At 37.1% G+C, this 17,340-nt stretch overlaps 1 protein-coding gene across 1 annotated transcript in view; it reads left to right on the top strand.

The window, feature by feature from the left end:
• SGCZ (sarcoglycan zeta) overlaps positions 1 to 17,340 on the top strand; it is a 551,451-nt gene that overhangs the window by 508,905 nt on the left and 25,206 nt on the right. The window lies entirely within an intron of this gene.

The raw sequence follows: 17,340 nt of genomic DNA, 5'->3' as shown, positions 1-17,340 counted from the left end.
TTTATCCTCATATTCCTAAAATGCTTATTGCAATAAATGTTGTCACACATAGTCAGATGGCATATAAATTATGTTGTGCTTTGAACATATAGCAAGTTAAGGTACAAAGGATTTTTTTGCTGCAGGGGAAAAGGGAGTTTTATAAAAAACATTACTTTTAGAGAATATTGAGAGACACACAGAAGAAAATTTGTGTTTAGGGTAAATTGCTGAATTTTTCACTTTCCAAGTCTGACTAAACACTCATATTCTGGTTAATCCAGTAAGGTTTACAGCCCCATCAGTCCCAGAGAAGGTTTCTCTCCCTGACTAACCCAGTGTCTCTCCAGCAAAGCTTTCCAACTCTCATCTGCCTAGCCTATCTCCTTGTCTAAAAAATCCTATTAAGATCAAAAGGTGCCTAAAGGGCTATATAAGACACTGGGAGGTGCTGCTAGGTGTTTGGTAATCAGTGTTTAGAGTTGTTACAGCTGATGTCTTCTTCCTTGTATTAGGCTTCTGCCTTCCTCACTAGATTCAGCCTTAGTGCATGATCAAATCACTGGTCCTAGCTCTTGTGCTGGGTTTTGCTGCTAACTTCTGAAGCAGATGTTATGCTCTGCACCATGGCTTGCTTCATGCCATCAGTGTTATGTGTGGAGCAGTGTGGTAAGTACCATTGGAGGGAATTGTCTACCAGCAGGTGCACTGTGGTTGGCACCTTTTCAAGATGAGAGCTCTCCAGAGAGCTGAATAAAATGTGTGTGCAGCAGTCTAGAGTATTAGGCATTCTAGCTGAGGGGAAAGAAAAAAGAAAAAAAAAACAACCCAAAACTTCTATTTTTCATCAAAAAATATTTGGGGTTTTTTTTGAAGTTGAATTTCTGTTGAAAGTCTAGTCATCATAAATCATTGCAATATACCATTTAGTGTTTTCTGCATGGAAAAAACCGAGCCATTTTCAAGTGTTTGTTTTTCCATTATTAGGGACCATCATAAATACTTTGCCCTCTCTTAGGATTTCACTAATGTTCCAGTCTCTAGTAGGCAATAATCTTCAGTAAGTTTTATGAGACTATTCACAGGGTTAACAGCTAAGTGACCACTGTAAACATCACTAAATGTTCTGCCTACACTATGAGCTTTATCCAAATTCAGAGAACTAAAGTAACTTTCAGTGGTTAAGATTATCTTTTTTTTTTTTTTTTTTTTTTTTATAATTCCTTAGACCTACTTTTAAGATCTATTCTGAATTATCTTTTTAAAACCTCAAGAAAACTAGATAAAATATCTTTGGAAACATCACAAGCTTTAAAGGAAAGAACATTGTTTTTCTAGTGATGTCAACCTAATGCCTTCCATTATGCTTTAAAATAGAAAAACAAGTTATATTGAATTTTCATTAGCAAATTAACAGCTCTTACAGTTATTAAATTAAGTAAGGCATTAGATGTTTATAGTACCCTGGGAGCCATGTCTTTAATATCCTATGTGACTAGATTCTGTACAAAAGCTCTTCTTTCTTTTTCATGTTTGGCAAGAACAGTTATCAGAAAGAAGGGAAAAAAATTATCAGAAACTTTAGTCATGTTTTTTTAGGAGTATTTAAATGTATGTACTTTGCCCATGTCTGCCTTATCACTTGGTATGAGAATCATTGTATTGTTTGTTTTCAATCAATGATGAACAAATATCAAGAATTTAAGAATTTAGTATGATATGCAAGAACTTATCATTCAGATATGCTTTTGTAATTTATCCTAACTTGTTTGAGCATGTTATTTTTATAGACTGAGGAAAGCTTACTTCATTAGGGAAGACTTTACAATAACCTTTGTAATTGATGTTTGCAGTACTAGATCTGTAGTAGTCCATTTATATATATGAATATATACATCTATACAAAACAATTTTATAAACCCCTGGAATATGTCCTTACTGCAAGTAAAAATTATTCCTCAGAGAAAATTGGGGGGCTGATAATCCAATCAAAATTATCACCAGATCTAGTGATATGAAGCAAAATCCAGAGCTAGTCAAATAAAACAGAATCCAATAAACTCACTACATGCATAAATATTTATGCCAAAAGCAAAGATTTATACTCAATTTCTTTTTAATCTTACATACAGGGTTTTTTCTATGCTTTTTCTGTTCACATAGTTGATAATTTGTCTACAAAATATGTGTCCTTCCTTATTTGCAATATTACTGATTCCTACTTCAGTAATTAGATAGTACATTACATGTAAATACATTTGGTACTTGGCATTTAGGACTTTGATAAGAGGCTTATAATTTTATTCAGTCTGACTGCCTGGGAACTATTTAAAGAGCATTCCTAAAGCAAAGTTCAGAAATAGATGAGGTATTGGTGTTACGTTCGCTGTTATGTATGAAATGTCATGTCTTTAGATATCTTAAATTATATTTTCAATAATTATGGTGGGTAGGTAGCAAAAATATAGGGATTACAGTTTAACAGGTGTCAGCTAATATCATGCTTGAGTGCTACAAATAGCCCAAGGAGTATATTTGTGTCTAATTTTCTACACTCCAGAGCACAACAGCTGCCACTTGTAGCAGATGCATCATCTGACTGACGATGTTCTCCAATGTGTCGACAGGCTTTTCTGGTGCAACTGATTATATATGATTGTATTTGGCATAGCTGCATACCCTTAATAAACACTTTTATCATTGTTCTCTGAACACTGGAATACTTTAGTCAGCTGTTTATTATGCCAGCTATAGTGGACCATCAGCCAAAATTTTTCATTAAGATTGCTGTTTACTGGACTATGTAAAATGAAATGTTGACCTTAATGAACTAGTGTCCACACGTCAAAAATACACTACAGGGGCTGGGAACAGCAGCCTTGGCAGGAAGTCTTTACACAGAGAATCGAGTGTCTTCTAATCTTTATGGGTAATTCTACTGGTATTGGGCTAGCACATCATTAAGTGATCGTTCTATGAAATAGCACTGCTGCTACCTGTGCAGGTTTATATATAAAGGTCTCATTCCTACAAAGTTCTTTACAGCATGACTCTGTTTGACAGGCACTCACTGCCCAGGTCTTTTTTTATGACATCATTCAGAGAGAAGGATGGAAGGGGAGAAGATGGAAAAAAAAAAAATATACATTTTTAGTATCAAGTCTAACTTTGTTATTTCTTTACTTGTGTATATTGTGCCCCAGGAAACAAAGACCCCATGAAGGCATATGATGCATTGACTGATTTAATGAATAAAGAGCCCTAGGATCCAAAGTTTTCCAGAGGATGAGTCTGAAAGACTTGGAACGAATATTCCTGTGAAGTTCATATTTTTTTCTTATATGGCCTGGTCCATATTCTTGATTTTCCTGAAAATTAATCAGCCATTGCTTCCTAGAGGAATGATCAGAAAACAAATAATGACTTGTCTAACATCAGTCTGACCTTTTTTCCCCCCTCCTCATTCCTTCTTCTTTGTTCTATTTTTCTTTCAAAGCAGAGGTTTCACTTATATTAACTACTGTAAATAGTTCATATATTAATTTAATTTTTCTTGATTTCTTCTTGTTTTCATGCCAGAACTCCATCTTTAAAAGCATTGTGAAAGAGAGGGTCTGTAATATTAACCTGTAGCAACCTAATAAGGAAGGAGTTCCATTCATGGAAGCTGCTACAAAAAAAAATCCCAGTACTGGACTAGGAAGTTAGATGAACCACTCTCACATTATGCAATGCCTCTCAGTTTTCAGCATCCAGGAAGAATCTGTCAGTGATTATTCTTCTTCACCAGGAGTAAACTGCCTGGGTTTATTTAGTTCTGCTGACTTAATGAGTGGAAGAAAAACAATTTATTTATTTTTTTCTCTAAAATACTGCAGTAAAAGTTTTGGAAGGAGAAAGATGAAATGAGTTTGAGTTGGCAAGGTCAAAACAGTTCTGAATTAAGAAATAATTGAATGGTTGTATTTGATACCAGAGTAATTTGGGGAAAATTGATTTTGGAGCCCATGGTAGGTAAGAGTAAGGTAACTGTTTGCAGCTGCTTCTGATAGGTGTCCAGGATAGATCTCATACCATGCAGTTTGGTTTCATGATTCCCAGAGACAGATTAAGGCATTCCCCTAAAATAAATAAAAAATATGAGACAGAGATGGGACTTTTAATGTTGACTACTAGAGGTAACAAAGCAGTGGGTTTTTGGAAATAACCCACTGAAGACTGATAAAGATCTTCCATATGGAGAGAGTGATTACTTATAGGATCATGGCCTGCACTGTGTGAATTTTCAGATGATTTAGTTAATAAAGTTGAAGTCTTAATAAGTTATAGGCTTTTACATCTTGTTCATCATAAAGGGCAGGGAGTCCTCTAATAGTAAGGCATCAAACTTATGTGGGCATCTGGAGCATGCAATAATATGTTAGATCATGGTGATTTATTAGAATTAGTTAGCAAAAGCTACTTTCTGTGCAAATGAGTTTGATTAGTCAAAGCAAGATCTCATAAAAAGGACAGCTTTTGTTTTTGTGGAGGTTAGTGGTGTAATCTGAGTATGTGGAGTACTTTGTCTTTCAGTAGTCCAGTCTTGTGGAGGTATGAAAAACTGAAAATGCTGCAAAATGCATATTTTATTTTTTTTTACAAGGAATGTCAATTTTTAACAAGACTAGGAGAAAGGCCTTGGAGCTGTCATTGAGAAAGCCCATATTCTGTTTGTAAACACAAGTTTAGGTGTAGAAGATGGATTTGTCATCCTGGAATGACTCTAGCTGGTAATTTAAGGGGAATTCCACATTTTAGGTGGAAGAAAACAAAGAATTTTCTCTATTAGGATGAGTTACATTTAGTTGACTTTTTCAAATTTTCCCATATTATAATCATGGAATCATAGAATGTTTTTTGCTGGAAGGGACCTTAAAGATCATCTTGTTCCAACACCCCTACCATGGGCAGGGACATCTTCCACTAGACCAGGTTGCTCAAAGCCCCATCCAACCTGGCCTGGAACACTTCCAGGGATAGGGCATCGTAATAATGATGCATTGTAACCATCAAAATAGTGATTAATAAATAATGGGGAAAAGGAATGCTAAACATACTTACATTACAAAGCATAGATAATGCACCAACACATAAGATACATATGTGTGTGCATATATATGTGTGTTTCTGTGTGTGTGCATATATATATATATATATAAAATGCAAATAATCTGTCAGTGGGATATCAGATTCCAAGTAGTCAAAATGGTGAATGGTCAGTTCCTTGTCTGAAACCAGTTCTTACCATTGTTTCTAGCTTGGGTGAAATTTTGCAGAATGTTCTTTATGCTTAATATAAGCTTCCTAAGCACACAGAACATCTTCATTTGGGTCTGCATTGTTCTCAGTCACTTCAGTTTGCTTTGCCCTCATTGTGTTTTATCTTAACAATGACAAGCATGTGAAATACTCGGATTCAACATACTAATTATTGCGTGGTAGAAAATCTCAAAGCTTCAGTTTTATCCTAACAGAACTGAATAGACTTATCAGCTGCCTACAAAGTTGGTTGCCACTTGGCATTCTTAGCTGTAATAGGAATTCAAGCCATATCAATTAAATCAAGCTGTCACTCAGAGTGTTAGGCAAAAGAGTGTCTGATACCTGACATGACTGGGTATGTTCAATTCCCATGTCTAGTAACCATATACTCATAAAACTCTATTACCTTGTAACAGCCTTAATGTCCTGTTGTGGCATAAATGTGGTAGGAATTCTACTGTAACTAAACTTTTAATATTATGGAGAGATTCAAATAATGCTCATTTCTGTGTTCAGTTCCATGTGTCTCTAAAAATGCTTGCCCTTCACTTCTGATATGGCTTGCGTGTGGGTCTGAACTGAAAACTCTGAACAGAATCATTTGTTTACTAGAATAGTTGTTTGTTAATGTCAGACTCAACTACTGTCAAAATATGCTAGATATAATTGCCAGTCATGGTCAAAGTTTGTCTGCCTTCTACAACGTCATTTGCACTGGCAGGAAGGCATCACGGTGGTGTATCTAAACCTGTAGAGGCACACAGTGGACAGTACAGAGTCTGAGCAGTATTTGATCTTGCCCGTTAAGACTATGTATTTGATTTTCCTCCACAATCAATACCATGTAAATATTCTGTGCAAATAAGAATTAGGTCTGCATCCAAATGTGTTGGTTTTAAGCTCTGCATCAATATGAGCATTTTGATGATATAAGTCTATCACAGGCATTGCTTGATGATGAGTAGCACTGAAACTCTGTATTACTTTTTTTTCATAGCCAGTGTTTTTTCCCTACTGTTTACATTATCTTCTGTAAAAGCTTTGATTATAACCTCTGTGCTACTGAATCCTCAAACTCCAGCTTTGCCTCAGGCCTTTCCCTTCTTTATAGAGTTAAAACATTCACCTATCCATTTCTTTGCTAATGTATAGTTGATAATTCAAATGCAGGGAAACAGTAGTTCTTATTGTGAGTGTTCAGCTTAATATTTGTCTTTTCCTGCAGTTATTTAGCATTATCATTCTTCGGCCTAACTGTGAACATGTTCAAGATATACATTATAGAAAAAAAAAATCTGTCTTATTTTATTCTTCTGCTATTTATATTTCTGCTAAATCTGTGTCTCAAAAAGAAAAGAAAAATAATTCTCTCTTTCTTTTAACCTTTTAGATAGATTTGAGGAAATATAAATACCATTTTCCTATGATTGTCTTCCTTGAGAACCTTTCTGATTGCTTTATTAACACTACCTAATTTCTCCAAATCCTTTTTAAATCCTTTACCTCTGAAGGTCTTAATCCACTTAATTTCTGGTCTCCCTTTTGCCATTGCTTCCCTTTCCTTCCTGTGCTCTACAAACACTGATTTGGTACTTTTTGGTCACTCTCCACTGATTTATTTTTTTTCCCCCTTCTCTATTGCAATAATTTTGGGGTTTTTTTTTCTCCATTTCAGATCTTATACTGTCCCTGCTATTGTAATATTTGAGCATTTTCAAAGGTGATCATCACAGTCATCAGGGATTTGCAACCAACTTCTGTTATTACTTTTCCCAAGGAAATTTCAGATGCAATTCTGAAATGCTGTGTAAGGACTGTATGCTGCTTAACTTCACTCTAATTCCTCTTTAGTATTTACTGTTTTTATCATACAAAACTACTTCCCTAAATCTGAAACTAAATTTTTAAGGAAAAAGTTAAAGACATTGATGAGGAGAACATTAACAGTTGCCAAAAGAAAGGGATATACACATGTTTTTCTTCATGCAATGTCTCAGTATTTCAGAGCATTTTGAGAAGTATCAGACTTTTAAATTATCTGATATTTAGTGCCAAATGCTTATTACCAAATGCTATATGGAGATAAAGTGACCTTTAGATTTTCAGTTGACAAAGATAAATATTTGTCACTTACACAGGCAAAAGAAATAGCCATTGCCTATGGAAATGTGTCAGACTAGGTTTTGCCCAAGTTGATTCCTGTTCCAGTTAGGCTATATCTTTTTAGGGAAAAAGCCACCCGGACTTAAAATTTCCATTGTCATCACAGTGCCTAGCAAATTTCACCGATGCTTAATGAATATTTCTATTCAATTTACCTTATTTCTAGTCTGAATATTAGTTCCACAAATTTTGTTTAAATATTGACTGCTAGTAAAAAGCATTCTTTTAATGAATTTTCATTTTTAATACATATGTTGTCACACTGTGGCTAGTCATTGTTACACCTTCACTTTTTGTCCAGACAACCTAAGTTCATTGAGGTTTTTCTATTTTCCCCACCAGTCCTGTATTCATTCTTGTCTTTTTTTCTCTAAAGATTCCTCTATCATACTGTTAATTTTGGAATCTTGATATACTCTCTACCAATGGAAAAGGTCATTCAAGATTTCAAGTTTTTACTCCAGATGGATGAGACCTTTCTAGAAGGTCTAAGATGGCTTTAGGTCTGACCTTGGGAGATGTATATGTACCTAGATTCTCTACACAACAGCACATCAGTGGTTTGGCTGTATTTGGCACTTTGATTTTTACAGCTAAGGATATTCACTGTTCAGGATTATAAATCCGAATTTCCATATCCTGTTCAGATTCACTACTCCTTTCCCCCTTTTTGGCTTTAGAGGTGTTACTTCACATTTCATGTATAAAACATATTGTGTTTGCCCGGCCCCATGTTACCAAATGATTCAGATGACAGTGTAATCGACTCCTGAGGTCTGAGAAGAAGCTTCAGATGGCAGAGCTGTGCCATCATATGTTCAGAGACAAATTTGTTGTTCTACTCTTGGGCATTTCCCCATAAGGGAGAAGTTTAGAAACTCTTGCACGGAATAGGTGTTGAAGACAAATAATTCTACCTCATTCCTTTGTGGGTCTTCTGCTTTTGTACTGCAGATCTCTCTGCTTCATTTAGTTTGCAGTAGAAGGAAAGATTTAAAATTGTATTATGACAAAGAAAAAAATAGTAGTAGCCTATGAAAAAAGGTATTGTCTCTCTTATTGCACTTTTTTTGCCGCTCCGCACTCATGCTTGGTTACTCACACAACTCTCTCTTGAGATAGGAATCAAAATTCTTTGAAGCCTGTAAGGTTGTGATTGTTCTGGTTTCTGGTATACACTAATTCTGGGCATGTATGATGAAGAGGCTGAGCCATACTTTCCTTGGCTGACGGCTCTGACTTTGTCCTTGAATAGTTCCTATAGTATTGGTTTTTGCACCCTGCCTGTTTCACAGATATATTAGCTGAGGTATCTCAATGTATTCACACTGTAAACATTCCAAAGTATTTGCCAATAAGCAGTATTCATAAGTCAATTCAGAGTGGCTCAGATCTGTCAAAGTATGAAAGACAGCATGATGTCCTTTTGAGATAACAGGTCAGGCTACAGGCGTGCTTGTGAAGAACCATCATTACTAAGTGACTTTTTAGTCTTAGTCCATTTCTTATGCTAGCCTCCAGTCTTCATACCCAGCCTGCATACTTGGATTACTATATTTATAAAAATTAATGTCCAATTTGAATGTATGCTTTCAAAGACAAGAGATTATCTTTTAATTTATGTTTAAAGCCTCATGCTTGCCTCTAATATTGTATAAATGATAAAGGAGTGTAAGACTTACCTGAGATTATTAGTTCACAGGGTAATATTTTCCTCTTTGTTTGAGCTATGCCAAGCTGTAAGGGCAAATATAGGTGAAATTAAAGGCTTTTCTATGGCAGCAGGCAAATTTTATTTAATGGAAGGTTTTCAGCTAAGCTGCCAATCCCCTTTAACATGGAGGGGGAAACCACCAAAATGGCTCTTGAAAATTATCGGGAGAATTCACTGAGGCATTCAAAAGGTCCATTTTCAGTGAATTGGGACACTCAGAAGAAAATAATCAGTCTCTACTACCCCATGTTTGCCTTTCACAGCACAGTGACAATGAAAGAGATAGAACCCTGGTGGACAGAACAATTGATAGAACTGCTTGTTAAGTAACAGCAAAGGTGGAAAAATTCTGACTCTAGCAACCTTCGTGAAGAATGCATATGCTGAATAAACTTTTGAACAAAACCAAAATAAATGAGTGTTCAGAAAAGAATTTTTTTCAAGGACACATTGATTGACAGCCTGTTTATCCTGGAGAAGGGAAGTCTGAGAGGGGATCTTACCAATATCTACAAACGTCTTAAGGGCAAGTGTCAGGAGGATGGGGCCAGGCTCTTTTCAGTAGCGCCTGGCAACAGGACAAGGGGCAGCGGGCACAAACTGCAAAACAGGAAGCTCCATCTGAATATGAGGAAGAACTTCTTTACCTTGATGGTGACAGAGCACTGGCACAGGCTGCCCAGAGAGGGTGTGGAGTCTCCTTCACTGGAGGCATTCAAAACCCACCTGGACATGATTCTGTGCAACCTGCTGTAGGTGAATCTGCTTTAGCAAGGGGTTGGGCTAGATGGTCTCCAGAGGCCACTTCCAACCCTGACCATTCTGTGAGCCTGTGAAATATGAGGAGAGCTGCATACAGATTTTCTGGGAATGCTGAAGTCAGAGAGCTACAGCATGCACTGACTGAATGTGCCAAGTAGGTCATTTAAATAGTCCGGACATTTTTTTAAGGGAATGCACAGTAATGTAATACAACTTGGGCATCTGATGCAGGCATTTCTAGATGGCAGTCTTTGAGATTCTCAGCATTCTACACACAAAACAAAAATCCATAGGAAGTGGTGCTTATGGATATTTTTATTCTACACTTCTGCACTTCAGCTTTTTTAACAACGTAGTCTTGTTGAAGTTCTTGTGTGCATGTTATAATATCTCTACCTTCAGTACCAACTCCACATGTAACTATCCCTGCAGTGCTTTGTGAATACTTCGGTCAAGTTTCTGTATGTGGGATCTTGGGGATCACTAGAATTGGAAATCAATCTGGTTTAAAATTTCATTTTCACCTGCACAATCAACGCTCAAGAAAGCTAAAGATAGACCTCAAGCTGTGATATTATTCAGGGAGAAAGTTCTAGTTTTCCTTGAAGTTGCTTCCTTTGTGTAGAGAAAAGAGAAACCTCTGAAGATATGCATCATATACTTGCAAAGATCTGGAAACATCTGAGGTTGGCAAGACTAGCACTTGTTTGAAGCAGAAGGACAGTTTGGCAGCAGGCTTACCAAAAGAGGAAATAGAGTAAACTCTAACTTCAAGTCTTCCACTAGGTTAAACTCTAAGACATGGTGAATTAGGCCCCCATCACCACTTTTTTTAAAAACAAGGATTGCTCATCACTGAAGATAGAGATCCTGGTATTAGTGAGCCAAGAAAAAGCCAAGGCTGAAGAGACCTACACAGTCTATCAGTGGACAAGGGAATACTGCAATTAAATGGATGACATGAAAGGGGAAAGATCTTTTAATATACTTCCTCTGAACTATTCTCCATCACATGGACAAAAAGAGTACAGTTTGTGGGCTTTGCTATCACAGAATATATACAAAAAAGAAAGATTGTGATAATATGTTTATGCATTTATAGAAGCCTATTTAAGTGTTATAAAGAAAAATGTTGTGCAGAATCCCAAGATTAATTGATGTGAAAGCATTTGCATATGATTTGAGATCTTGGAATAGAATAAATGACTAAGAATTTTGTTGTAAGTCTGGAAAACCAAATAGTGACCAGGGTGTGTTCTGGCTATCTGAAATAAACCAAGAAATTATAGATTGATGCACCACAGAAAAAAGCATTCTTCTGCCTGGAAATACTCAATTCAGTTCTAAATAGGATGTCCTATAGACTCATATATTTACATCACAGAATTTTTTTACTATATTTAATTATGCTTGGCAATCTGCACTTAAAGACAAGTGTATTCATCATATGGCAAAACAGCAGTGCAGATCCCCAGAGCAGCAGTATAATAACTTTACAGAATTTATTAATTGGAGAAGGCTTGTTGCATAAAAGTGACTTTTAAAATTTTCATTAGTGGTGTGCTGCAGGACATTCAAAACCAACCCATCCATCTTATCCAGGCAACAGCGGTTTTCATTGTGCAATCCATTGCATTTAGTAACAGCCACAAAAATATTTCCCCCGCTGAGGTCATGAGCATTTTCTATACCCTGTTCAACCACCTAACTCTGCTGTCAGACCAGCTTACTTCCCAGGGAGTACCTGCTGAGGAGCTGAAGGGAAATTTTTCATGCAACTCCAGGAAAATGCATTTATTATTTTTTTTTTAAGGTTCTGAAGTGATGGCTGCATGTCACAGATTGACATCACAGATCGGTGCACATAGCAAGGCTGCTGGGTCACTGTGATGAGTTTCTTGGGAATCATTTACAGGATTTTTAATCTTCATACACTGTCATCCTGCTCCTTGCTGTGCCCAGTTATCTGTCGTGCTCTTAGAGTGGGCCTTCAAAATGTAAAGCATCTTGTCTGGGCATGCTGAAGCCTGGGGGTTTTTTTCTGGAGTCCAGTGTTTCGAAAGCAAACTCAGGATAACAAAAATAAAAACTGCAAGAGACTGGAGTGGAAGAAAAGGAATATGACACTCCATTTCTGCTGTCAAAGAAGAGACGTCACACATATGGAGAGACCACCACTGCACTGACCAGTGCAGATGGAACACAGGGCTTTCACTGAGTCTGATGCCATGCTACCTCACACTGCACAGAAATAGTTGGGAGCTCTGTTTAAACTCAGACAGATCAATGTGGATGTAAACTGCTCGACAAAGCTCTTTCGGGGCACTTTGTTGGCAATTTCCCAGTAGAGCTTTGTGGATTGTGTAAGGTTTTAATCTTGCACCTTTGAAACAGTCTTATATCCCTTGACGCAGTCTAGCCACACTTTTTGTGTAGCATTCCAATAATATTTGTATGTCAGTGGCCTCCTTTTTTGACCTTGCCAAGCAATTTGCAAAAAAGATCAATTTTCCCCTTTTGACCAGCGATGTAAGGGAGTTCCTATCCGTCTCCCTTCCAAAGCAGACACTGAGTGGTATCATCAGCCTGAACGATGATACCTCTGGGCTGCATGGCTTCTCAGCTGCTAGGATGGTAGAATAATCAGTTCTTTGGACCACTGAAATAACCTGGTCCCTGTACAGCCCACCTGATGGGCTGCAGGTTGGGCTGCTTTCTTCTCAGCCCTCTCTGGTGTTGCCCATTGCAAGTTCCCTGTTGCCTCAGGCAGCCAGCTCTGCTGCTGGCTGGGTCCCTCAGTTGTGTGAACAAGGTCGGGGTGGTTTCCCAGCTGCTGAGCTCTCAGACCAGCCTGCCAGAGGGTCGGTGATGCACTGTGTTTGCTGGCTCAATCAGTGGCAACTTCCCTGGGCCTACCCATGAAGCCAGGCAGCCCAGCTGGTGGCCTCCCAGCTGGTGGGCTTGATGCCAAAACTGCTGGTTTCCAAGGTCCTGGCTGAAGAGCTTGAGTTTAAATAACAAGCATGGCATATGCTTAGTGCATGAGCTCTCTGGGCATGCCAGTTTCTGGTTGCAAAGATGCTTTTCTGGGCTTATTCTCTTGCATATTAGAAATAAAGATTCAAATTATTTTTGCATTCTGTTGATCTGGTAAAATTATAATTGTTTTTCCAAGGTACCTCATTAAATTCTGTATGGTTTGTATTTCAATAGCTGTAAAAATAACATTGGAAGTGACGCTGAAAGCTGTATTTTAGCTTCAACCTTCAGTGCTAGTTGGAAATGAGGGAAAAGACCACAGTGTAGGTGGAAAACAGGTCTTTTTGTACTGTGCCTGTGGCAAGACTATGTCAGCAGACCAGACTGCTCTAGATAAAAAGAGGATTTTTTTTTTCTAGTAGCAAAAATGATACAAAGGCTTATTTTACTTGTTTTGCTCTTTTGTGATGCAGGTTTTCTAAGTGATATTATTTTTTATTATTTCTCTGTGTTTATGATGACCAAGTAAAAACTGATTATAAAAATGTGCATACTTGGTAGATATTAGTGATAAATCTGAAAGTATTTGAAGAAAATGAACTTTCTGTTTATTTATAGTTCCACTGTAATATTACTTTGTCCCTGTCATATTCAGAAACAAAACTAAGATATAAGGTGTCACTGTAACTTTGAATTCCTAAATATCTGGATATAGATAATATAGAGGTATGCAAATGTAAAGGTACACAAATAATCATGTTTTCAGCTGTTAAAACATCATATGGTCTATGATTTCTAAATTAAAAAGCTGTCTAGTATACATGGAAATCTGTTTCAACTAAGTAGAACAGAAAGCCATGTTTTTCTTGTCTACTTTTTGATATTTTCTTCATTATTTTCTCACCTGATATTTTAACCTACAATATTTTGAATAACGTAAGTTTAGAGGAGAAAACTATCAACACATGGCTATCAAATATTCTTATGCTGTGACTGCAGGTGCAATAAATGGTAGATGGTGGCAAATTGTTTCTAATTCTTAGCTTTTAATTGCCTTTATTTTTCTTTTTTTCTAATTTTAAATTATGAAATCTGAGAATATTCACAACATGCTGGTTGTGAGTAGAAAGCATGCTGATGCATGCTAAGGAATCACAGCTGTAATATATTCTGGATGGAAACAAACACAGAAAAAGGCTGATTGCATATCTCATCACAGCTCACTTCGTAGACATCTCTGTTCAGTTAGGCAGCAGGCTCAAAAGCCCTAAAAAGCAGATCTGTACAGCACTGACACAGAAGTGTTTTAGTGTTCAGTACCAGCAGTTTTAACAGTTTGTCTTCTAAATTGTTGCCTTGTATCTTCCTTTTCATGCTTTTGCATTTCATTTAAGAGGATGGGAGGCTGTAAGGAACTAATATATTGATAATTGTCTTAAACGTTGCTTAGCACACAAATTCAAGAGGAACTGGTGCAAAGCTGTTCTGCTCAGATTGGAGAGTAACTGAAATCAGCTGAGGCTGCAAAGCGAACCATTGTTGCCTAACTTGGTAGCCACAAGGTGGTAGAGGATGGCATGGCTTTAGGTCTCACAAAGGTGAAATGTAGCTGGCGCTTCCTGAAACTACTGGTGCTTACTGGGCTAACGTAAGGCAACCGCTTACATGCACAGCAGGGGTTTCCCAAACCCCTCATACCACCAGTGAGGAACCCCTGCGACCACCGCTCACACATTGAACTTGCTCAGACACAGACTACACCTACCCTTGCTTTGTATGTAAATGAGGAGGTGTCTTCTCAAAAGCATAAAACCTGAATCTACAAAAGCTGGGGTTGGACCCCCACCACCAAGACACCCAGGATGAAGAGGACTAATGGGATGCTGCTGGATCCACAGGTGGTTATATCTCCTCTCTCTTCACATCCCTGCCACGCCCACCCCAGCCCCTTCCCCTCCTTCCCTTCTCCTCTTTCTTTTATATAGATGATGACCAGATCTAAGTAATAACATGTGTCATGGGACTTTGGGACTTGCATATCTAGTTAATTGCCATTGAGCTATTATCTCATATTTTGTAGTAATGAATTATAAAACTAGTTGGTCGGTGTTGTTTCACGTCAATTCAGTCCAAGAGTGTCACGAACTTGGTCATTGGTCTCAAGGGAAGGGAAATTGTTCCAAATTACTTCTTTCAGGCCTTTCAGGTCCTGACAGAGGCTGCTCAATGACTGCCTATAGTTAGGACTAAATTATTTTTACTTTTTTTGTAGATTCTCATGCTCTTCCATTCCCTCTGAAATAAGCAATACATCGCTATATGACTTATTTTTCACTTTTTCTTTATACTTGCAATCTTAGCTAAGAATCCAGTGTGAAACTGGAACCTCTTTTATTCTCAAGTTAGGAAACTGTTATGAGAGATTTGGGTCAACACCTGCAGAGCTCCTAATTCATGCACTCTGAGACTTGCTTATGTCCCATTGACAGTGATGTCTGATATTTCTTCAGCTTCTGTGACTGACATAGAAATTAATGAAAAAGGTAGAGCAAAAATGTAATTAATTAATTAATAATAGCAATATTTCTTCAAAAGACCTAATTTTCTGCTTTCCACATTTACCAAATAACTTTTCTGCCCTGAATTAGGGAAATGCATCAAAACACCTGACCTTAAACATGCATTTACCTTTAAGTTTTACCTGATTGCCAAACAAATACCTTACCCACCAAATCATTAATTTCCCATGATAAATCTGTACAATATATGCAAACTTGCAAATTACTTTTGAATTTTTTACATTTGAGATTTTTTTTTAATCAGCACAAGTAGAATTTTACGTTTTGCACATTCCTTAGAGATTTTCTTGAAGTTATAGAGGAGATTCCATACTGCAGGTAAACCAGTTAATAAAAACAATCATTTTATTGTTTCCATACAATTACAAATTTTGTAAACATTCATTGACTTCTTGATTAGCTTTTTCAGTTTATGTGCCTTTGTAAAAACATGCAGTAAGATAGCAGTTCTTAATTTCATTCATACCAACCTATATCTGGGATGATTCAATTTCAGCAAAATTATCTCAGATATGCTTGGACACATCTGAGCTTAATATGCAGCCTGTAATGCCTAATCCTTAAACTATACGTTTCACAAAGACAAAACAAACAAGTTAAACTATAAAAATACTAACATAATACAGAATTTGACAATATTCCATGATTATAAAATACTTTAATTACATATTCAACCTACCCATGTGGTATTTGCTTCATTTACCCTAAGAATCAATTAACTTTATTGAGTGTCTGTAAATGGTCATTGTTAAGGTCACATGTGAATCAAACTAAGTGATTTATTAAACAGTTTTAATTGCAAATGCTCAAACATTTTTCAGTACTTTCTTGCCTCTTATTTGATGATTGGGCCATTTTTATACATATGTTCAGCACTGAAAAACCATCAGTTGTAAAAAAAAGCATCAGTTGTAAATATGTATTCAGTTTTGGGTACTGCATTTACAGGAAAAATAGTATCCATTTGGAATGAGCCAACAAGAGTGTAACAAAAATGAGCAGAGATCTACAATATAGCACTTATGAGGAAATTATGGAAATTTTTAAAGTGTATGACCTGAGCAGGTAATGGAGTCTCCATAGCTGGTGGTGTTTCAAAACAATTTAATGACATGGGGTTAGACTAGATACCTTCTTTTGTTTTACTTCAAGTCAATGATCCTGTATAAAGTGTTAGAAAATTAAAATGTCGTTTCTCTCGTAGTTACCAATTAAAAAATATGCAATAGAGCAGGCATTTGTAAGTCCTATAAATAGTATTATTGAAATATTCCTTAGAGACAGAAGTGATACTTTGGAATTGCTGATCAACAAGCTCTTACGTGTGAATTCCTTTATCCGTTTAGGACAGTTCAGCATACTTAGCCATTAGGCATGCAGTTTGCATTTGTCTAGAGAGCTATTACCAGTGCTGGTGATTTGTTTCCTGGAGGAAATGGCACTACACTATCTAATCAGCATTTGGAAGAATGTTCCAGTTTCGAGGCAGGAATGGAGGAGACTCACAGGCATGAAGCCATCTTAGCAGCTCCTGTAAAGGGCTTACCTTCCTGCTGCTAACCTAAGGAATGTAGTATGAAGTGTTATGACAGACAACGTAAGGTGTGGCACTTCACTCAGTCAGTGTAGACCTGTCAGGATGCTGGGGGCATTGAGATGCTGACGATGCAGGAAAAGAAATATAACATCTACACCCATCTTCTGAGTTGTCTCATTCTCCTCAGTCACAGCTGAGACCCTGATATGGTAGTTAAAAGTACAATAGAAGAGAGTAAATGCTTTTGGCTCACTGTCTGGACTACCCAGGCTCTGGGATATAGAGCCTTGATCTTGGCATCATTGGTATGTGCATGCTTAATG

The sequence above is a fragment of the Falco punctatus genome (genome assembly GCF_963210335.1).
Source record: "Falco punctatus genome assembly, chromosome: 1".
Lineage (NCBI taxonomy): Eukaryota > Metazoa > Chordata > Aves > Falconiformes > Falconidae > Falco > Falco punctatus.
This window is presented reverse-complemented; position numbering and strand designations above follow the sequence as displayed.